Genomic DNA, 23,748 nt, shown 5'->3' on the forward strand with positions numbered 1-23,748 from the left:
TGGCTTCAAAGCGTCCTTTGGAACCAGCAGAGACAGACTGGAGGCTCTTGAAGCCAAAGTGGAGAGTACCTTCAGGCGGACGTCTCCGTCCTGCAAGGCTCTCCCAAGCCACTTGGTGGCTCAAAATGGACCTCGGACCTGCACAGGGTTTTGGCCGAGGGTGGTAAAGAGGAGACAAGGGCACTTACCCCAGAGAGGCCGTGAGAGTGAGCGAAGCGGGTCTCAGGTCCTGGTCCATCCGCGGCGTGGAAGCAGGAGGAGGTTCCTCAATCCCTAGAGGCCTGAGGAGGGGTCTCCTCCCGGGTTTCGGCACCAACTGATTTGTTTTTCTAAGACCACCAGAGTGGGCACAAAAGAACCAGCAGGTAGGCAAGTGTAGGAGCAAAACTGCTGGTTTATTTTGGTAACCTAAGGTGTGCGGGAGAAGTCTGTCGGCCTCCGGCAAAGGAGGCCGGCAGAGTCTCCCCGCGGTGGGGCTCTTGGACAGACTTCCCACAGTCCCGACATCCCGACAGGAGTGGGGCTGCAAGAAGGCCGCGTGGCTCAATGGCGGAGAGCGGCTTTTCCAGGAGTGGGAGGGCAATAGGTGGGGCATGGGCGTGTCAGGGGCGTTCCGCAGGTGCGACCAGGTAAATCTTGGTCTCTTCAGATTGACGTCACCTGGCGCATGCCCAGTTGGTCTGCACCCTCCCTGGGCGCCGGCTGCATTTTCACGCGCGCGGGAAGAGTTGGTGGTGAAGAAGAACCCGGAAGTGCACCATCTTGCCTCCGTTCATCCAAACAGTGAGGTCCTTATATGCATTACTACTATTTGATTCTCAAAACCTCTTAGGATAGGTAACATTACCTTTATTTGCAAAGAGGATATCTAAATCCCAGAAAAAATGAGCACAGATGGACATTTATGAAATGTTGAGTGATAAATAAAGCCAAATCTCGCTGTGTCAATATTTATCCTCTTTATATGCCTCGACTCTATAAAAAGAATAAAAGAACAAATGGAAAGAGGCAGGGAAAAGGAGAGTTCATACGAAAAGAGAAGAATGAAGAAGAGGAGAGGCTGGAGTTAGAGGAAGATGGTCAAAGAGAACCCCCTAGTGATTACCCCCCTGCAGGAACATCAAATTGAATAACTATGCAAGAAAGCACCTTTATAAGAACCAAAAAATCAGGTAAGAGATCACAGTTTCTGGTTATAATGTAATAGGATGGAAACATGAATGGAAGAAGGTAGGAAAGAGTTTCAATTGCCTATACCACCTCTCCCCCAACAGGCAGTGCAGGCCAGGGAGGAAATCTGTGCACTCAAGAGAGGGAGAGCAAAGTGACTGTGGGATTTTGTATTAGAACTCAGACCCACCCTGTCACAGTGGAACACAGCACTGAGAAGAATCCTGCCATTGCCTATAGAGAAAGCATTTAGATCACCCCTGGGCCAGAGGAGAGTCTGCCATTCCTGGAGGAGAAACCCAATTTCCAGCCTTCCTAACTACTGGCTCACTAAAGTGGCCTTGGGACCTGAATAAATTTCAATGGCAGCCAAGCATAGCAAACTGCTGTTTTTAGTAAAGCCCTGGTGCTGCACTGGTCTAGGAGGCTGTGGTCTCAGGGTGTGACCCAGTGTGACATCAGCTGTGGCAGTCTCAGGAGTGCCTGCATCACTCCTCCCCCACCTCCAGACAATACAGTGCAGAAAAACTCCTTCCACTTAAGGGAAGGAAAGGGAAGGAGAGCAAAGAGTAGAGGAGACTTTGTCTTGCAACCGGGTACCAGCCCAGCTACAGTAAAACAAAGCACGAGGCAGGATCCTAAAGCCCCTGATTTCAGGTTATTACTCCAGGATAACACTTTTAGATGTACCCTGGACCAAAAGGAAATCTTCTACCCCGGCAGAGCAGACACAAGGCCCCCATCCCACAAACTTCAACGTCTCTGACTAAAAGTGGCCTCAGGCCTTGAATAAACATCAGTGTCAGGCAGAAACAATCATGGCCTTTGGTGAGCATTGTGCTAGTCTGAGAGGCCATAGGCTTTGAGTACAACCCAGCATAGTGCCAGCTGCAGTGGCTGTGAGAGTGCCTACATCATCCCTCCTCCAACTGCAGGAAGCCTAGCATACACACACACACACACACACACACACACACTCCTTTCACGTGAGAGAAAGAGAAGAAAGTAAAAGATGCTGCCTGAGAACACAGATAATTCTCCCTTATCTTTCCCAAGTCCATCAGGGCTGGTATGTAGAAATAACCAGTATCACGCTGTAGGCTTAGAGAGCCCTCTAGTACTGAAATGGGTGCAGTTACCATGGGCTTAGGTAAGTCAATACTCAATCTCCTTTGACTTTTTGGAAGGCCCTCTGAAGAAGGATGAATACACACAAAATCAGACAGTGAAGACTGAAATACCGAACTCCTAAATGCCCAGACGTCCACAAATATTCACAAGCATAAAGAACATTCAGGAAAATATGACCTCACAAAATGAACTAAATAGGGTACCAGTGACCAACCCTGAAATAGTGGAGATATATGAATGCTCAGACAGGCAATTGAAAATAATTATTTTAGGGAAAGTTAACAAATGTTCAGCAAACACAGAGAAGAAATTAAGGAATGCATCAGAGAAATTCAACAAAAATATTGAGGTAATAAAAAAAATTCTGGAGCTGTAAAATTCAACTGATGAACTGAAAAATGCATCAGGTTGTCTCAAAAGCAGAATTGATCAAGCAGAAGAAATAATTAACTTGAAAACAGGATGAAAATACACAGAGGAGAAAAAAAAAAAAGTACACTTACAAGATCTAGAAAGTAACCACATAAGGGCAAATCTAACAATAGTTGACCTTAAAGAGGAAGTAAAGGAATAGATCAAGACAGAAAGTTTCTTCAAAAAATAATAGCAGATAACTTGTCAAACCTAGAGGAAAGTAAGAATAACCAGGTACAAGAAGATCAACAAACACCAAGAAGACTCAACCCAAATAAGATACTACAAGGAATATAATAATCAAACTCTCAAAGGTCAAGGGCAAAGAAAGTACCCTAAAAGCACCAAGAGAAAATAAGTAAATAATGTATAATGAAGCTATGATACATCTGGCAGTAAACTTCTAGGCAAAAGTTTATAAGGCCAGGAGGGAGTGGAATGATACACTAAAAGTGATAAAGAAAAATAATAACTTTGAACCTAAAATACTGTACTCCAAAAAGCTATCTTTCAAACATGTAAGAGAAATACTTTCCCAGACAAATGAAAGTGAGTGGAATTAATCATTACCAGACTTGTCTTACAAACAATACTACAGGGGACTCTTTGATCTGAAATAAAAGGATGCTGACATGCAATAGGAAATCATCTGAAAGAATAAAACTCATTGATAGAAGTAAGTCCACAGACAGATTAAGAATACTCTAATGCTGTAACTGTGGTATATAAACCACTCATATTTTTAGTATGAAGACTAAAAGATAAATATATCAAAATAATAATTACAACACATTTTAAAAGACCATAATAAAAAAGTATAAATTCAAATAGTGAAATGTCAAAAAATAGGGAAATGGGTTAAAGTACAGAGGATTCTTTTTTACAATTTTTTATTTGTTTCTTTTCTTTGTAATCAAAGTTGAGTTGTCACCAATTTAAGATAACTTGTTACATCTATAAAACGTTTCTTGTAAGACTCATGGAAACTGCAAAGCAAAAACCTATAATAGAAACCTATGTGAAAAAGAAAAAGAAAGGAATTAAAACATCCTCTCAGAGAAAATCACTTATCCACAAAGGAAGAGTATAAGAAAGGAAGACAATAAGAGAAGACTTACAAAACAACCAGAAAACAAATAACAAAATAGCAGTTGCAAATTCTTACCTATCAATCATATTGACTGTAAATGAGACAAAATCTATATGCTGCCACAAGAAACTCGCTTCACCTGTAAAGGCACACAGCCTGAAAGTGAAGGGATGGTATTCTATGCAAGTGGAAATCAAAAAAGAGCAGGAGTAGCTATAATTAAATCAGATAAAATAGACTTCAAGTCAAAAACTGTAAAAAGAGACAAAGAAGGTCATTATATAATAATGCAATGGTCAATTCAACAAGAGCATATTATTATAAATATATGTGCAACCCATAATGGAGTACTCAAATATATAAAGCAAATATTAAAAGATATAAAGGGAGAGCTAGACTACAATACGATAATAATAGGAGACTAAAACACCCCACTATCAAAAATTGACCGATCATTCAGACAGAAAATCAACAAAGAAACATTGGAATTTATGTGACCCAATAGACTTAGCTGATATTTACAGAGCATTTTATCCAACTGCTGCAGAATACACAGTCTTCCCATCAGCACATAGAATATTACCCAGGGTAGACCATATCCTGGTTATGGTCTATTTAGTCCTCAAAGCAAGTTTCAAGAAATTTACAAAATGAAATCATATCAGTTCTTTTTTTCTGAGTATGATAGAATAAAACTAGAAATCAATAACGAGACACTTTGGAAAGTATGCTAATATGTGGAAATTAAATAACATTCTTTTGAAAAAACTATGGGTCAATATTAAGAAAACAAAACTTGTCTGAAGCAAATGAAAATGGAAATACAAGATATCAAAACTTATGGGATACAATAAAAGCAGTACAAAGAGGGAAGTTTGTAACAATAAACACCTACATCAAAAAAGTAAAGACTTCAAATAAACAGCCTAATACTGAGCCTTAAAGAACTAGAGAGGCAAGAACACAGCAAACTCAAAATAGTAGAAGAAAGAAGTAGTAAAAGATTAGAGTGGAAATAAATGACATTAAGACTAAAATTATACAAAATTAACAAAATTAAAAGTTGTTTTTTTGAAAAGATAAACAAAATTGATAACCCTTTAGGTAGACTTTAAAAAGGCAAGAAGGCCCATACAAGTAAAATCAGAGAAGGATTTTTGTAGACTATTATTAACAATTGTATGCCAATAAACTGGAAAACCTTGAAGAAATAAGTAAGTTCCTAGACACATACAACATACAATCGTTGAACCATGAAAAATAAAAAACCTGAACAGAACAATAATGACAAATGGGATAGAAGCAATAATAAAAAGTCTATCATCAAAGAAAACCTCAGGACCTGATTGCTTTACTGATGAATTATATAAAACATTTAAAGAAGTACTAATAGTAATTCTACTCAAATTCTTTTTAAGAATTAAAAAGTAGGGCATACATCCGAATACATTCTGTGAGGTCATAATCTAATGCCAAAACCAGACAAAGATACACACAAAAAAACCATGGAACTATATCCTTGATGAACGTAGATGTAAAAAATCTCGACAAAATACTGGCAAGCCAAATTCAGCTACACTTAAGAAGGTCATTTATAATGATCAAATGAGATTTATCTCTGGGATGCAAGGATGGTTCAACATACATAAATCAATAAATATGATATATCTCATTAATGGAATAAAGGACAAAAACCATATGATCATTTCAATAGATGCTAAAAAAGCATTCAAGAGCTGGGCGTGGTGGCTCATGCCTATAATCCCAGCATTCTGAGAGGCCGAGGTGGGTGGAACACTTGAGGTCTGGAGTTTGAGACCAGCTGGGCCAACATGGTGAAAACTCATCTCTACTAAAAAAATTACAAAAGTTAACCAAGTATAGTGGCACAGGCCTGTAATACCAACTACTTGGGAGCCTGAGGCAGGAGAATCACTTGAACCCGGGAGGTGGAGTTAGCAGTGAATCGAGATTGTGCCACTACACTGCAGCCTGGACAGCAGAGTGAGTCCCTGTAAAATTAAAAAAAAAGAAGAAGAAGAAGAAGGAACAGCAGCAGCATTCAATAAAATTTCACATGTTTTCATGATAAATAATCTCAACAAAGTAGTTATAGAAGGAACATACTGCCAAACAGTGAAAGCCGTAGGCCATATATAACAAAACCACAGCCAACATCATACTGAGGGGGGAAAAATGGAAAGCTTTTCCTCTAAGATCTTGAACAAGACAAAGAAACTCATTTTCACCAGCTTTATGCAATGTAGTACTGGAATCCTAACCAGAGCAATTAGGTAAGAGAAAGAAGGAAAGGGTATTGAAATTGGAAAGGAAGAAATCAAATTGTTCTTGTTTGAAGATGACATGATCTTGTATTTAGAAACACCTAAAAACTCTGTCAAAAACCTGTTAGAACTGATAAATGAATTCAGTGTGAAGTCACAGAATACAAAATCAACGTGCAAATTCAGTAGCATTTTTATATACCAAAGCAAATAATCTGAGAGAAATCAAGAAAGCAATGCCATTTGCAATAGCTATAAAAAGTAACATAAAATAACTAACAATAAACTTAACCAAAGAAGTGAAAGACCTCTGCAGTGAAAACTATAATAAATTGATTAAATAAATTGAAGATGACATTTAAAAAATGGAAACATCTTACATGTTTCTGGATTGGAAGAATTAATTTTGCTAACATGACCATACTGCTTGAAGAAATTTACAGATTCAAAAAAATCCCTATCAACCAATGATGTTCTTCACAGAAATAGGAAAAAAAAAATTCTGAAATTTGTATGAAACCACAGAAGATTTCAAATAGTCAAAGAAATCCTGAGCAAAAAAAATAAAGCTGGAGGCATCAACATTACCTGACTCCAAAATATACTACAAAGCTATAGTAACCAAAACAGCATGGTGCTGGCATAAAAACAGACACATAGACCAATTAAACAGAATAGAGAACCCAGAAATAAATTCATATATTTTCAGAGGACTCATTTTCAATAAAAGTGCCAAGAACATACATTAAGAAAAAGATAGTTTCTTCACTAAATGTTCTTGGGAAAATAGGATAACCATATGTAGAACAATAAAAGTAGATCCCTATCTCTTGTCATATACTAAAATCAAGTTGAAATGGATTAAAGACTTAAATGTAACACCTGAAACTATGAAATCATTACAAGAAAACACTAGGGAACACCTCAGGACATTGGTTTGGGTAAACATATCGTAAGTAATCTTCAAAAGTATAGGTAACCAAAGCAAAAATTGACAAATAGGATTATTTCAAGGTAAAAAAACTTCTGCAGAGCACAGGAAAAAATCAACAGAGTGCAAGGACAACCTATAGAATGGGAGAAAATATTTCAAACTATCCATCTGACAAGGGATTAGTAACCAGAACATATAATAAGCCCAACAATTGAATAGCTAAAAACAAATAATTCAATTAAAAATTGGCAAAATATTTGAATAGACATTTTTTAAAACAAGACAAATGGTGCAGAGGTATATGAAAAAATAATCAACATAACTAATTGTCAGGGGAATGCAAATCAAAAACACAATAAACTATTCTCTCACTCCAGTTAAATTTTTTTCAAAGGACATACAATAATGAATGCTGGCAAGGATGCAGAGAAAGTGGAAAGTTTGTACACTATTGGTGGAAATGTAAATTAGTACAGCCACTATGAAAAACAGCATGGAGGGTCCTCAAAAAAACTAAAACCAGAACTACCATATGGTTCACCAATCCCATTGCTAGGTATATATGCAAAGGAAAGAAAATAGGTGTATTAAAGACGTATCTGCACTCCCATGTTTATCACTGCACTATTCACAATAGCTAAGATATGGAATCAACCTAAGGGTTTATCAACAAATGGCTGGGTAAATAAAATGTTTACATATATCATATATATATATATATATATATGAATCCTATTTGACCATAAAAAGATTAAAATCATGTAAATTGTAGCAACATGGATGGAACGAAAGGTCATTATGTTAAGCGAAATAAGCTAGGCATAGAAAGACAAATATTGCCTGTTCTCATTTATATGTGGGGGCTATACAAATTGACATCATGGAGGTTGTGAATAGAATGGTGGTTGCCAGAGGCTGGGAAGGGTAATTATGAGGGCAAATAAAGAAGGGTTTATTAATAGATATAAAAATACAGTTAGATAGAAGGCAGAAGGTCTAGCATCGATAGCATAATAGGAGGGCTGTAGTAAAAAATAAGTTGTTGTATATTTCAAAATAGCTAGAAGAGATTTGGAATCTTCCCAACACAAATAAATGATACAAGTTTGGGGTAATGAATATTTCAATTATCCAAATTTGATCATTGTGTATTGAATGCTTGTATCAAAATGTTACGTGTACCCCCATAAATACGCACAACTGTTGTAAACAAGAATGTGGAGATAAAGAATAAAAGCAGTGCTGAATCTTCTAACTGTCATGTAACACATTTGAACATGAATAGAGGCACATAATCTAATCCTAAAGAAAGATTGTGTGTAGGATTTTCAAGATTCAGGAACATATTTATAGGCCTTGGGTTAGGAGTGGAGGGGTTGGTGGTATAAGCGAGTGAGACATGTAAGTGAGTTGAGGACTGTGAGGTGGCAGGTGTTGGAGACTTCTTCAATTTCTATCTGGCAGGTGCTACTAAGGAAACATGTAATGGGAAAACTAGTGCTAGTTGTTTATTCTTACAGAAATTAATTCAAGATTTAAGATAAGAGAAGGGAGAAGCAATTAGGTAAGGAATTAATATTGCTTTGTAAAGGAAACCTTTATATGCACTTCAGGTAGTATAGATAGCTGTGTCTTGCTGTGTATTTGTCTGTTTTCTTGTCTTTCTGAGTAAGTTTGGATTTTCATGCTCACACAAAAATAAGCTGTTTGTGAAAATTAGCCATAGCCAGAAAATTTCCAGAATATTTTGAATTTCTGACTTTGTGACTTGACATTGCTTCTTACTTGTTTCTTCTTTGGGCTCTTGTATGTGCAAAAAAATGTGAACAGTGAAATGTGACCTTCTTCAGTCCTGGACTGACCCTTGCAGATAACTATTCAGTGAGGACACTGTTATAAATGATACTAGAGAGTGACCAGCATACCTCCCATAGAGTCCTGGTTTTCTTCCACTCTCATTGCTACATTTTTTGTTTCTCTCTCAGAATTGATAGTGAGATGCCAGGGTATAGGAATATCTTATTTGTTCCTTCATTCTCTCTCTCTCTCTCTCTCTCTCTATATATATATATATATATAAAATATCATGTGTGTGTTTACTGATTTATTATTAAAAATCTAGAAAATCAGTTGCAGAATTTGCATTGTTTGACTGTTTATTTCCCTTTCTTTCTGTTTAATATAATTATATTTCAGGCATCTTTTGTTTACTCCACAACGTAGTTACTTTTTTCCTCTTTGAGAAGAATTTTCTATCATGTTGTAATTTAAATGTAGTGCTAAGAAGCAAAACCCTTTCAATTTTATCTTATAGCATTCAGGATGATGTGATCTTTCTATGTAAAATCCATGCTGGTGTTTTGCAAGTTGTTATCAGCCAAGATCTAGAGTCCAAAGTAAGGGGATAAAAAAAATCTCTTAGATATTATGACAGAATTGAAATGACGATAATGTTCATATACCATGAAAGTAATGTAATACCTTCTTCTCCATGCAGATTTCCTGATGTTATCCTTGTAATAGGACGAGATGTATTTTTACCTCCTCTCACTCAATCCTTCAGATTTCTTTCAATCAGAAGGAAGTATCAGTTAAATCAAGATCAGAGAGCAGGATGTTTATTTAATTGCATTCTTATCACTGAATGTGGCTGGTGCTTTCTAATGTAGTTAGAAGCAATAGTATAAACTATATACCTCAAAGGAATACTCAATTTGGCGTTTCAGAAATTCTGCTGTCCTGTTGCCTGAGTGAAAGATATATATATATATATATCTCCATGTTTTGCATTTGATTCCAGGGGAAAATATGTGCTTTTAATAATTCTATGCATTTTTTATAGTACACACTTTCCAGTTATGTGATTCTGATTATATGGAGGCTGCATTTCTTACATTGTTTTGAGTTATTTTACAATTCTTCAAGTTTTAGATGGGAATGTAAATAACTGTTGTCTATAGTAAAGCAAATAACCTGGTTCAATGGAGGGACAACCTCACTCCCTCTGTGGAAGAGAACATTTTGTATCTGTCTGTAAATGCATGCCAATATTCCTGGCTTATAAATGTCCCTATCTTTGGATTTACCTTTGAACTGGCTTTCTCATTTAATAATGAATCCAATTAAATCACTGGCACGTGTTCTTTTTTTATCTATATGAAGATCATGATTTACCGTTAAAAAAACTTGTTTGTTAGCAATCCCAATATCTCAACAATGGAGCTAGAGAAGCAATCTCTTTCCTTTTAACCATATTCCATTTCATTCACTAACATTTAGAAACAAGTAATAACTCATTTTGCCATTGTCCTGAGGGCTATGGTACCACAATACATTTTAAGTGGAAGGGTACCAAAGGTTGTCTAGGTAACTCTCCAAAAATCATTTGTAGCACATTAAACAAATTATGGTAGCAATGAATGTGGCCAAAGATGGGCTATTTGGTAGAGTTTAGGCCTTACAGAGTAAGGCAGACATTTCAGGTATTAAACAAATTCACTGATGAACATGGCATAAATTAGGAGGTTGATTTCTGTAAGTAGCTTTATAATTTTATGAGTTTCAAAGTAAAATCAGCTACTTTATTTGCTGGAAGTTTCTTTATTGCTGTTGAATGCAAAAGATCAATTATGAATAGGATTCTCCTTTATGACAGAGCTCTATTAGTTTATTTCAAAGAGAGTTAATGCAATTATAAATTATTCTTGTAAGCACCATTTCTTTAATGCCAGTTAAAGTTATTATTACCTGGACAAAGATCAGGTTCTTTTAAAAGTGTTCAAAATAACAATGAGATCACTTGTACTCGGGAAGGGGAACATCACACACCGGGGCCTATCATGGAGGGGGGAGGGATGGCATTGGGGAGTTATACCTGATATAAATGATGAATTGATGGGTGCTGACGAGTTGATGGGTGCAGCACACCAACATGGCATAAGTATACATATGTAACAAACCTGCACGTTATGCACATGTACCCTAGAACTTAAAGTATAATAATAAAAAAAAAGTATTAAAACACCAAAAAAAAAAAAAAAAGTGTTCAAAATAGTAATATCTAAAGGAGAAATACTGATGAATTTTTAAATATCTCCATTCATTTACTTTTTTTCCAGGAGAGGAGCCAGAGCCTTGAGGGATTTAAAATCATTCTTTTGGATTTCCTAATAAAATGGTATATCTGTGTATGTGTGTGTTGTCTGTGATTTGGCAAACTTTTCCCACAGGAAACAAAGAAGAAAGTCAGAACTAGTTTATATTCTGAATTTTAATATTCAAGGCCATGCTTAGAAACATTTTTTGTTCTGGTAGAACTCCTGGGAAAAGCTTTCTAAGTATATTTTTTTGCTTTCTTTTTTATTTATTTTTTTCTTCTTCTTAAAAAAAAAAAAAAAAAAAAAACAGGACACATATGCAGAACGTGCAGGTTTGTTACATAAGTATATGTGTGCCATGGTGATTTGCTGCACCTATTGACCCGTCCTCTAAGTTCCCACTCCTAACTCCCCATCCCCCAACAGACCCTGGTCCGTGTTGTTCCCCTGTCTGTGTCCATGTGTTCTCATTGTTCAACTCCCATTTATGAGCAAGAACATGCAGTGTTTGGTTTTCTGTTCCTGTTTTAGTTTGTTGAGGAAGATGGCTTCCAGCTACATCCATGTCCTTGCAAAGGACATGACCTCATTCCTTTTAATGGCTGCATAGTATTCCATGGTTTATATGTACCATATTTACTTTATCCAGTCTATCACTGATGGGCATTTGGGTTGGTTCCAAGTCTCTGTTATGGTAAATAGTGCTGCAATAAATATACATGTGCATGTGTCTTTATAGGAGAATGATTTATAATCCTTTGGGTATATACCCAGTAATGGAATTGCTGGGTCAAATGGTATTTCTGGTTCTAGATCCTTGAGGAATCACCACACTGTCTTCCACAATGCTTGAACTAATTTACATTCCCACCAGCAGTGTAAAAGTGTTCCTATTTCTCCACAGCCTCACCAGCATCTATTGTTTCCTGACTTTAATAATTGCCATTCTGACTGGTGTGAGATGATATCTCATTGTGGTTTTGATTTGTACTTCTCTGATGATCAGTGATGTTGAACTTTTTTTCCTATGTTTCTTGGCCACATAAATGTCTTTTTTGAGAAGTTCTGTTCATATCCTTCACCCACTTTTTGATGGGATTTTTTTTTCTTGTAAATATGTTTAAGTTACTTGTGAATTCTGGATATTAGACCTTTGTCAAATGGGTAGACTGAAAAAATTTTCTCCCATTCTGTAGGTTGCCTGTTCACTCTGATGATAGTTTCTTTTGCTGTGCAGAAGCTCTTTAGTTTAATTAGATCCCATTTGTAAATTTTGGCTTTTGTTGCAATTGATTTTAGCATTTTTGTTGTGAAGTCTTTGCCCATGCCTATGTCTTGAATGGTATTGTCTAGGTTTTTTTCTAGGGTTTTTATGGTTTTGGATTTTACATTTAAGTCTTTAATCCATCTTGAGTTAAATTTTGCATAAGGTGTAAGGAAGACGTCCAGTTTCAGTTTTCTGCATATGGCTATCCAATTTTCCCAGAGCCATTTATTAAATAGGAGATCCTTTCCCCATTGCTTGTTTTTGTCAGGTTTGTTGAAGACCATATGGTCAGATATGTGGTGTTACTTCTGAGGTCCCTGTTCTGCTCTGTTGGTCTATGTGTTTTGGTACCAGTAACATGCTCTTTTGGTTACTGTAGCCTTGGTTAAAAGGGGTCTTCTTTGATTCCATATGAAATTTAAAATAGGAATTTTTTTAAGATCCTTAATGTTTATCTGTTTGAATTGAACATGGCTCAGGGAGATGGAGACTGGGACTTACTCAGTTACTGCAGGCTGACTGCTGTTGGTTTCTTCTGTGTACCTAGTTGCCCCAAAGAAAGGAGGCAGCCTGGACACTTGCAGAGACATTCTGGGCTGCCATATCATGAGGATAAGACTCTCTTAATCCTTAACCATCTTCATTTCATTTCCCAAATTTTCACATGCTTAGATGTCTGAATAAGGACAAGGTTTGACATGCTAGAGATACCAACATAGCTAAGACTCTTCTCTGTCCTTGAGGATCTCATGGTCAAGCAGGAAGCAGACAGACAGGTTCATTTTCTATGAATGGTTCAGCAGGACTAGCTCAAGATAGGACAACCATGGGAAGAATAGAAAGGGAGACTGCCAGATGGAAAAGGACTATAGGAGGGTCCTCTTTTCCAATTTATCCTGAGCTTGGCTCAGAAAATCTTAGGTCCTGCCCATCTGAACCTCCAGAACTCCACCCAAGTGGGAGGATGGAATAGGGCAGAAACGCAGCTAGTCCCCTTCACCTTTCTTGGGGGAGCATTCTTTTGGGAAAGTCACTTTCCCTTCCCAGAAGTCCCCCATGGCCATTTTACCACATAATCCTTAGGCTTCCTGGCCCTAAGGTCTGCTGTGATTCTGTTGAAGGCCAATTGTCCCTCTCCTCAACACTTGAACTAGAATTCTTTATTATTATTATTATTATTATTATTATTATTATTATTATTATTATTCTTTAAGTTCTAGAGTACATATGCACAACATGCAGGTTTGTTACGTATGTATACATGTGCCATGTTGGTGTGCTGCACCCATTAACTCGTCATTTACATTAGGTATATCTCCTAATGCTATCCCTCCCTCCTTCCCCCTCCCCGCAATAGGCCCCTGTGTGTGATGTTCTCCTTCCTGTGTCCAAGTGATCTCATTATTCAGTTCCCACCTATGAGTGAGAACATGCAGTGTTTGGTTTTCTGTTCTTGTGATAGTTTGCTCCGTATGATGGTTTTCAGCTTCATCCATGTCCCTGCAAAGAACATTAACTCATTCTTTTTTATGGCTGCATAGTATTCCATGGTGTATATGTGCCACATTTTCTTAATCCAGTCTGTCACTGGTGAATATTTGGGTTGATTCCAAGTCTTTGCTATTGTGAATAGTGCTGCAATAAACATACGTGTGAATGTGTCTTTATAGCAGCATGATTTATAATCCTTTGAGTATATACCCAGTAATGGAATTGCTGGGTCAAATGCTATTTCTAGTTCTAGATCCTTGAGGAATCGTCACACTGTTTTCCACAATGGTTGAACTAATTTACACTCCCACCAACAGTGTAAAAGTATTCCTATTTCTCCACATCCTCTCCAGCATCTGTTCTTTCCTGACTTTTTAATGATTGCCATTCTAACTTGTGTGAGATGGTATCTCATTGTGGTTTTGATTTGCATTTTTCTGATGGCCAGTGATGATGAGCATTTTTTCATGTGTCTGTTGGCTGTATAAATGACTTCTTTTGAGAAGTGTCTGTTCATATCCTTTGTTCACTTTTTGATGGTTTTTTGTTTGTTTGTTTGTTTTGTTTTTTTGTAAATTTGTTTGAGTTCTTTGTAGATTCTGGATATTAACCCTTTGTCAGATGGGTACATTGCAAAATTTTTCTCCTATTCTGTAGGTTGCCTGTTCATTTTGATGGTAGTTTCTTTTGCTGTGCAGAAGCTCTTTAGTTTAATTAGATCCCGTGTGTCTATTTTGGCTTTTGTTGCCATTGCTTTTGGTATTTTAGTCATGATAGTCCTCACTTATGCCTATGTCCTGAATGGTATTGCCTAGGTTTTCTTCTAGGGTTTTTATGGTTTTAGGTCTAACATTTATGTCTTTAATCAATCTTGAATTAATTTTCATATAAGGTGTAAGGAAGGGATCCAGTTTCAGCTCTCTACATATGGCTAGCCAGTTATCCGAACACCATTTATTAAAAAGGGAATCCTTTCCCCATTTCTTGTTTTTGTCAGGTTTGTCAAAGATCAGATGGTTGTAGATGTGTGGTGTTATTTCTGAGGGCTCTGTTCTGTTCCATTGGTCTATATCTCTGTTTTGGTACCAGTACCATGCTGTTTTGGTGACTGTAGCCTTGTAGTACAGTTTGAAGTCAAGTAGCGTGATGCCTCCAGCTTTGTTCCTTTGGCTTAGGATTGTCCTGGCAATGCAGGCTCTTTTTTGGTTCCATATGAAACTTTAAAGCAGTTTTTTCCAATTCTATGAAGAAAGTCATTGGTAGCTTAGTGGGGATGACATTGACTCTATAAATTACCTTGGGCAGTATGGTCATTTTCACAATATTGATTCTTCCTATCCATGAGCATGGAATGTTCTTCCATTTGTTTGTGTCTTCTTTTATTTTGCTTTGCAGTGGTTTGTAGTTCTCCTTGAAGAGGTCCTTCGCATCCCTTGTACGTTGAATTCCTAGGTATTTTATTCTCTTTGAAGCTATTGTGAATGAGAGTTCATTCATGATTTGGCTCTCTGTTTGTCTGTTATTGGTGTATAAGAATGCTTGTGATTTTGCACATTGATTTTTATCCTGAGACTTAGCTGAAGTTCATTATCAGGTTAAGGAGATTTTGGACTGAGATGATAGGGTTTTCTAAATATACAATCATGTCATCTGCAAACAGGGACAATTTGACTTCTTCTTTTCCTAATTGAATACCCTTTATTTCTTTCTCTTGCCTGACTGCCCTGGCCAGAACTTCCACCACTATGTTGAATAAGAGTGGTGAGAGAGGGCATCCCTGTCTTGTGCCAGTTTTCAAAGGGAATGCTTCCAGTTTTTGCCCATTCAGTATGATATTGGCTGTGGGTTTTTCATAAATAGCTCTTATTATTTTGAGATACTTTCCATCAATACCGAATTTATTGAGAGTTTTTAGCATGAAGGCTGTTGAATTTTGTCAAAGGTCTTTTCTGCATCTATTGAGATAATCATGTGGTTTTTGTCTTTGGTTCTGTTTATATGCTGGGTTACGTTTATTGATTTGCATATGTTGAACTAGCCTTGCATCCCAGGGATGAAGCCTACTTGATCATGGTGGATAAGCTTTTTGATGTGCTGCTGGATTCAGTTTGCCAGTATTTTATTGATGATTTTTGCATTGATGTTCATCGGGGCTATTGGTCTAAAATTCTCTTTTTTTTGTTGAGTCTCTGCCAGGCTTTGGTATCAGGATGATGTTGGCCTCATAAAAAGAGTTAGGGAGGATTCCCTCTTTTTCTATTGATTGGAATAGTTTCAGAAGGAATGGTACCAGCTCCTTGTTGTACCTCTGGCAGAATTCGACTGTGAATCCGTCTGGCCCTGGACTTGTTTTGGTTGGTAGGCTGTTAATTATTGCCTCAATATCACAGTCTGCTATTGGTCTATTCAGGGATTCAACTTCTTCCTGGTTTAGTCTTGGGAGAGTGTATGTGTCCAGGAATTTATCCATTTCTTCTAGCTTTTCTAGTTTATTTGCATAGAGGTGTTTATAGTATTCTCTGATGGTGGTTTGTATTTCTGTGGGATCGGTGATGATATCCCCTTTATCATTTTTTATTGCATCTATTTGATTCTTCTCTCTTTTCTTCTTTATTAGTCTTGCTAGTGGTCTATCCATTTTGTTGATCTTTTCAAAAAACGAGCTCCTGGATTCATTGATTTTTTTTGAAGGGTTTTTGTGTCTCTATCTCCTTCAGTTCTGCTCTGATCTTAGTTATTTCCTGCCTTCTGCTAGCTTTCAAATGTGTTTGCTCTTGCTTCTCTAGTTCTTTTAATTGTGATGTGAGGGTGTCAATTTTAGATCTTTCCTGCTTTCTCTTGTGGACATTTAGTACTATAAATTTCCCTCTACACACTGCTTTAAAGGTGTCCCAGAGATTCTGGTATGTTATATCTTTGTTCTCATCGGTTTCAAAGAACATCTGTATTTCTGCCTTCATTTCGTTATGTACCCAGAAGTCATTCAGGAGCAGGTCGTTTAGTTTCCATGTAGTTGAGTGGTTTTGATTGAATTTCCTAGTCCTGAGTTCTAGTTTGATTGCACTGTGGTCTGAGAGACAGTTTGTTATAATTTTTGTTCTTTTACATTTGCTGAGGAGTGCTTTACTTCCAACTATGTGATCCAAAACTTCCAAAATGTGGTCAATTTTGGAATAAGTGTGATGTGGTGCTGAGAAGAATGTATATTCTGTTGATTTGGGGTGGAGAGTTCTGTAGATGTCTATTAGGTCCGCTTGGTGCAGAGTTGAGTTCAATTCCTGGATATCCTTGTTAACTTTCTGTCTTGTTGATCTGTCTAATGTTGACAGTGGGGTGTTGAAGTCTCCCACTATTATTGTATGGGAGTCTAAGTCTCTTTGTAGGTCTCTAAGGACTTGCTTTGTGAATCTGAGTGCTCCTGTATTGGGTGCATATATATTTAGGATAGTTAGCTCTTCTTGTTGAATTGATCCCTTTACCACTGAGTAACAGCCTTCTTTGTGTCTTTTGATCTTTGTTGGTTTAAAGTCTGTTTTATCAGAGACTAGGATTGCAAGCCCTACTTTTTTTCTTTGCTTTCCATTTGCTTGGTAGATCTTCCTCCATCCCTATATTTTCAGCTTATGTGTGTCTCTGCAGTGAGATGGGTCTCCTGAATAGAGCACACTGATGGGTCTTGGTTGTTTATCCAATTTGCCAGTCTGTGTCTTTTAATTGCAGCATTTAGCTCATTTACACGTAAGGTTAATATTGTTATGTGTGAATTTGATCCTGTCATTCTGATGTTAACTGGTTGTTTTGCCTGTTAATTGATGTAGTTTCTTCATAGCATTGATAGTCTTTACAATTTGGCATGTTTTTGCAGTGGCTGGTACCAGTTGTTTCTTTCCATGTTTAGTGCTTCCTTCAGGATCTCTTGTAACACAGGCCTGGTGGTGACAAAATCTCTCAGTATTTGCTTGTCTGTAAAGGATTTTATTTCTCCTTCACTTACGAAGGTTAGTTTGGCTGGATATTAAATTCTGGGTTGAAAATTATTTTCTTTAAGAAAGTTGAATATTGGCCCCACTCTCTTCTGGCTTGTAGGATTTCTCCTGAGACATCTGCTGTTAATCTGAGGGGCTTCCCTTTGTGGGTAACCTGACCTTTCTCTCTGACTGCCCTTAACATTTTTTCCTTCATTTCAACCTTGGTTAATATGACAATTATGTGTCTTGGGGTTGCTCTTCTCAAGGAGTATCTTGGTGGTGTTCTCTGTATTTCCTGAATTTGAATGTTTGCCTGCCTTGCTAGGTTCGGGAAGTTCTCCTGGATAATATCCTGAAGCGTGTTTTTCAACTTGATTCCATTCTCCCCATCACTTTCAGTACACCTATCAAATGTAAATTTGGTCTTTTCACATAGTCCCATATTTCTTAGAGGCTTTGTTTGTTTCTTTTTATTCTTTTTTCTCTAACCTTGTCTTCTCACTTTATTTTATGAATTTGATCTTCAATCACTGATACCCTTTCTTCCACTTGATGAATCCACTATTGAAGCTTGTACATGGGTCATGAAGTTCTTGTGTCATGGTTTTCAGCTCCATCAGGTCATTTAAGGTCTTATCTTCACTGTTTATTCTAGTTAGCCATTCATCTAACCTTTTTCAAAGGTTTTTGCTTCTTTGTGATGAATTCGAATATGCTCCTTTAGCTCAGGGAAATTTGTTATTACTGCCCTTCTGAAGCCTGCTTCTGTCAACTCATCAAAGTCATTCTCTGTTCAACTTTGTTCCATTGCTGGCGAGGAGCTAGGATCCTTTGAAGAAGAGGCACTCTGGTTTTTAAAATTTTCAGCTTTTCTGCTCTGGTTTCTCCCCACCTTTGTGGTTTTATCTGCCTTTGATCTTTGATGTTGGTGACCTACAGATGGGGTTTTGGTGTAGATGTCCTTTTTGTTGATGTTGATGCTATTCTCTCATGTTTGTTAGTTTTCCTTTTAACAATCAGGTCCCTCAGCTGCAGATCTGTTGGAGTTTGCTGGAGGTTCACTCCAGGCCTTGTTTGCCTGGGTGTCACCAGCAGAGGCTGCAGAACAGCAAATATTGCAGAAGAGCAAATATTGCTGCCTGATCCTTCTTCTGGAAGCTTCGTCCCAGGGTGCACCTGCCTATATGAGGTGTCTGTCGGCCCCTACTGGCAGGTGCCTCCCAGTTAGACTATACAGGCATCAGGGACCCACTTGAGGAGGCAGTCTGTCTATTCTCAGAGCTCAAACGCCATGCTGGGAGAACCACTGCTCTCTTCAGAGCTGTCAGACAGGGACATTTAAATCTGCAGAAGTTTCTGCTGCCTTTTTTACAGCTATGTCCTGCCCACAGAGGTGAAGTCTATAGAGGCAGTAGGCCTTGCTGAGTTGTGGTGGGCTCCACCCAGTTCATGCTTCCCAGCTGCTTTGTTTACCTACTCAACCTCAGCAATGGTGTATGCCCCCTCCCAGCCATGCTGCCACCTCACAGTTTGATCTCAGACTGCTGCACTTGTAATGAGCAAGGCTCCATGGGTGTGGAACCCTCCGAGCCAGGCACGGGAGAGAATCTCCTTGTCTGCTGGTTGCTAAGATCTTGGGAAACGCACAGTATTTGGCAGGAGTGTCCCCTTTTTCCAGGTACAGTCTGTCATGGCTTTCCCTTGGCTAGGAAAGGAAAATCCCCTGACCCCTTGCACTTCCTGGGTGAAGTGACACCCTGCCCTGCTTTGGCATGCCCTCCATGGGCTGCACCCACTGTCCAACTAGTCCCAGTGAGATGAACCAGGTACCTCAGTTGGAAATGCAGAAATCACCTGTATTCTACATCGATCATGCTGGGAGCTGCAGACTGGAGTTGTTCCTATTTGGCCATCTTGGAACTCACCTCCTGAAATAGTTTTTTCTAATTCTGTGAAAAATGTCAATGGTAGTTTGATGGGAATACTATTGAATATCAAATTACTTTGGGTGTTATAGCCATTTTTACAATATTGATTCTTCCTATCCATGAGGATGGAATGTTTTTTCATTTGTTTGTGCTCTCTCTTATTTCCTTGAGCAATGGTTTGTAGTTCACCTTGAAGAGGTCCTTCATATCCCTTGTTAGCTGCATTCCTAGGTATTTTATTCTCTTTATAGCAGTTGTGAATGGAAGTTCATTCTTGATTTGGTTCTCTGCTTGCCTATTTTGGGTATAAAGGAATGCTTGTAGTTTTGCATATTGATTTTGTATCCTGAGACTTTGCTGAAGTTGCTTATCAGTTCAAAGAGTTTTGGGGCTGAGACGATGGGATTTTCTAAATGTAAAATCATGTTGTCTGAAAACGGACTATTTTACTTCCTCTCTTCCTATTAGAATACCTTTATTTCTTTCTCTTGTCTGACTGCCCTGGTCAGAACTTCCAATACTATGATGAATAGTAGTGGTAAGAGAGGGTATCCTTGTCTTGTACTGGTTTTCAAAGGGAATGCTTCAACTTTTTCCCATTCCATATGATATTGGCTGTGGGTTTTTCATAAATAACACTTACTATTTTGATATTTTGAGATACATTCCATCAGTTATTTTGCACACTAGTTGATACAGTTTCTTCATAGTGTCATTGGTCCTTCTATTTTGGTGTGTTTTTGCACTGGCTGGTACTAGTTTTTCCTTTCCATATTTAGTGCTTCTTTCAGGAGCTCTTGGAGGGCAGGCCTGGTGGTAACAAAATCCCTCAGCATTTGCTTGTCTGGAAAAAAAATTATTTATATTCACTTATGAAGCTTAGTTTGGCTGGACATGAAATTCTGGGTTGCAAAGTCTTTTCTTTAAGAATATTGAATATTAGTCCCCAAGCTCTTCTGGCTTGTAGCATTTCTGCTGAGAGGTCTGCTGGTAGTCTAATGGGCTTCCCTTAGTAGGTGACCTGGCCTTTCTCTCTGGCTTCCCTTAACAGTTTTTCCTTGCTTTCAACCTTGGAGAATCTGATGATTATGTGTCTTGGAGGTGATCTTCTCATGGAGTATCTTAATGGTGTTGTCTGTATTTCCTGAATTTGCATGTTGGTCTGTCTGGCTAGGTTGGGGAAGTTCTTCTGAATAATGTCCTGAAGTGTGTATTCCAGCTTGTTTCCATTCTCCCCTTCTCCTTCTGGTACTCCAGTCAATCATAGGTTCAGTCTTTTTATGAGGTTCCATACTTCTTGGAGATTTTCTTCATTCCTTTTCATTCTTTTTACTCTTATTGTCTGCATGTCTTATTTCAGCGAGGTGGTCTTCAAACTCTGTTATTCTTTCTTCTGCTTGGTCAAGTCTGCTATTGATACTTGTGTATGCTTCACAAAGTTATCATGCTATGTTTTTCAGCTCCATTAGGTCATTTATATTCTTCTCTAATCTGATGATTCTAGTTAGCAATTCCTATAACTTTTTATCAAGGTTCTTAGCTTCTTTGCATTGGTTTAGAACATGATCCTTTTGCTCAACATAGTATTTTATTATGCATAACCTGAAGCCTACTTCTGTCAATTAATCTGATCTTCCATCCATTTCTGCGCCCTTGATGGAGAGACACTGTGATCATTGGAGAAGAGGCACTCTAGCCTTTTGCATTTTCAGCATTTTTTCATTAATTCTTTCTCATCTTCATGAGTTTGTCTAGTTTTGGTCTTTGAGGCTGCTGATCCTTGGATGAGGATTTTGTGGGAGGCTTTTTTGTTGTTGATGATGCTGGTGGTGTTGCTTTCTGCTTGTTTTTCTTTCAATAGTCAGGTCCTTCTGTAGGGCTGCTGCAGTTTGCTGGGGGTTCACTTCAGGGCCTATTCATCTGATTTGCTCCCGCTCCTGGAGATGTCACTCAAGGAGGCTGGAGAACAGCAAAGATGGGTGCCTCCTCCTTCTTCTGGGACCTCTGACTTCAAAGGGAACCAACCTGATGCCAGTAGGATCACTCCTGTATAGGGTGTCTGACAACCCCTGTTGGAGGGTCTCACCCAGTTGGGTGGCATGGGGAACAGGACCCATTAAATGAAGCACTTTGTTTCTTGGTGGAAGGAGTGTGCTTTGCTGGGGGGAAACCTACTTATCTGGGCTACCTGGATTCCTCAGAACTCCCAGGAGGTGAGGCTAAGTCTGCTGGTCCACAGAGACTGTGGTCACCCCTCCTCTTAGGGTCTCAGGCCCAGGGAGATCTGGATTTTGTCACAGAGCCTCTGAGTGGAGTTATTGGAGTTCCTGCAGGGAAACGCCACCCAATGAGGAAGGATGGGTCAAATTTAGATCTGAAGAGGCACTCTGGCCACAGACTACCACAGCTGGTGTGTTGGGCGGTGGGGACAAGTCTTGGGACAAAGCTCTCCAGCGCCCCCTGGCTCTAGCATGGGAAAAACACAGCCTGGAGCTATGGAGATGGGTGCCACCCTTTCCCCACCCACTGAGCTTAGCGCGTTAGGCAGTTGCAAGTCCCAGTGCTGGCTGCTGCTCCTCTCCCAAGGAGCTCAAAGGGCTTAGACAGTAGGCAGCCACAGCCAGTGCTGGTCACCCCTCCCCTTGGGAATTTGGTAGGCTTAAGCAGATTCCAGCTAAGAGGCTCTAAGAATCTATACATTCTGGGGTTGGGACACTAGGCCCGGTGGCATGGGTTTGCAAGTGGGTTTCCCAGTTCTGGAGAAAAAGCAGTTTCCTGGGCTGGGTAGCACGCTCACTCGCCATCTCCCTTGGCTTGGGGGAGGGGGGGTTCTCCTGCCCCATGTGGCTCTCAGGTGGACCGCTGCACCACACTGTTCTCCTTCTCTCTGAGGGTCATGCCAGCCTTCTAGTCAATTTTGATGAGAGAACCTGGATACCTCGGTTGCCAGTGATGGATTCACACACTTTTAATTTTTTTTTGATGGAAGCCTCAGAATTCCACTGCTTCTAGTCAGCCATCTTGGCCCTGCTTCTAAGTGCATTTTAAGGAAAGGCATGCTGAGTCTTCATGAAATGATTTCACCTCTCTGACAATTATTTGACTCTGCAACAGCTGGAGGTAGAAAAACCACTTAATGACAAGAGCTGCTGAAAATTATTTGATAATATTAGAAAGCATTACTTAGAAGAATAAAAAATGAGTTTAGCAATAATATTAAGTTTTGACATTATCAAAACTTAGAGATCTTGACATTTAGCATGTGTATTTTATAATGAGTAACTTCCACTTCCTGAAGGTGGTAGTCATAGCAACAAAAAGTGAAAAGACACTAATTAGCAATATAGGCACTGACTGGCAGTGCAGGCACTAACTAGCAAGGTAGACACTAGTTAGCAATTTATTTTCAATCCTTTATCCTCATTCATAAAATAGGTGCATAGTTGAAATAGTCTTAAGATCCCTATAAATTCAATTGTTCTACAATTCTATATTTTGGAATTGGACAACCTCATTTTTATCTCCTACAATTTTTAGTCCCCACAAACAATGACAAAAAGTAGATAAAAAGGTATCACCTAGAGACTTGTTCATTGGTAGTGGGTTATCAGAACTTATTAACATTAGTGTCACTAAAGTTAGTATACAACCCCCTCACTGCTAAATTTGTCTGGCTTAAAAAAAAACAAAAAGATATTACCTAGAGATGATAAAATCTTCTAAATAATAAGTTCCTGAAGAATGGGAAGAAAAATTGGTGAGTTGGATATAGGAGAAGGAAAAAAATTATTGCTTTTTAAAATCCTTTTGCAACAAAGGTTTATCACAAAGACTGCTGCCGAGGAAAATGAATAAGTAAAAACAGGAGCCTATCTGTGCCACAGATGGTTATTATTATTGTAATTAACAAATTTGCAAAAGAAAAAAACACACACACACAAGACCAACTTTTGTTGTCCAAATAAAACAAAAT

This window comes from Piliocolobus tephrosceles, chromosome 9, assembly GCF_002776525.5.
Source record: "Piliocolobus tephrosceles isolate RC106 chromosome 9, ASM277652v3, whole genome shotgun sequence".
Lineage (NCBI taxonomy): Eukaryota > Metazoa > Chordata > Mammalia > Primates > Cercopithecidae > Piliocolobus > Piliocolobus tephrosceles.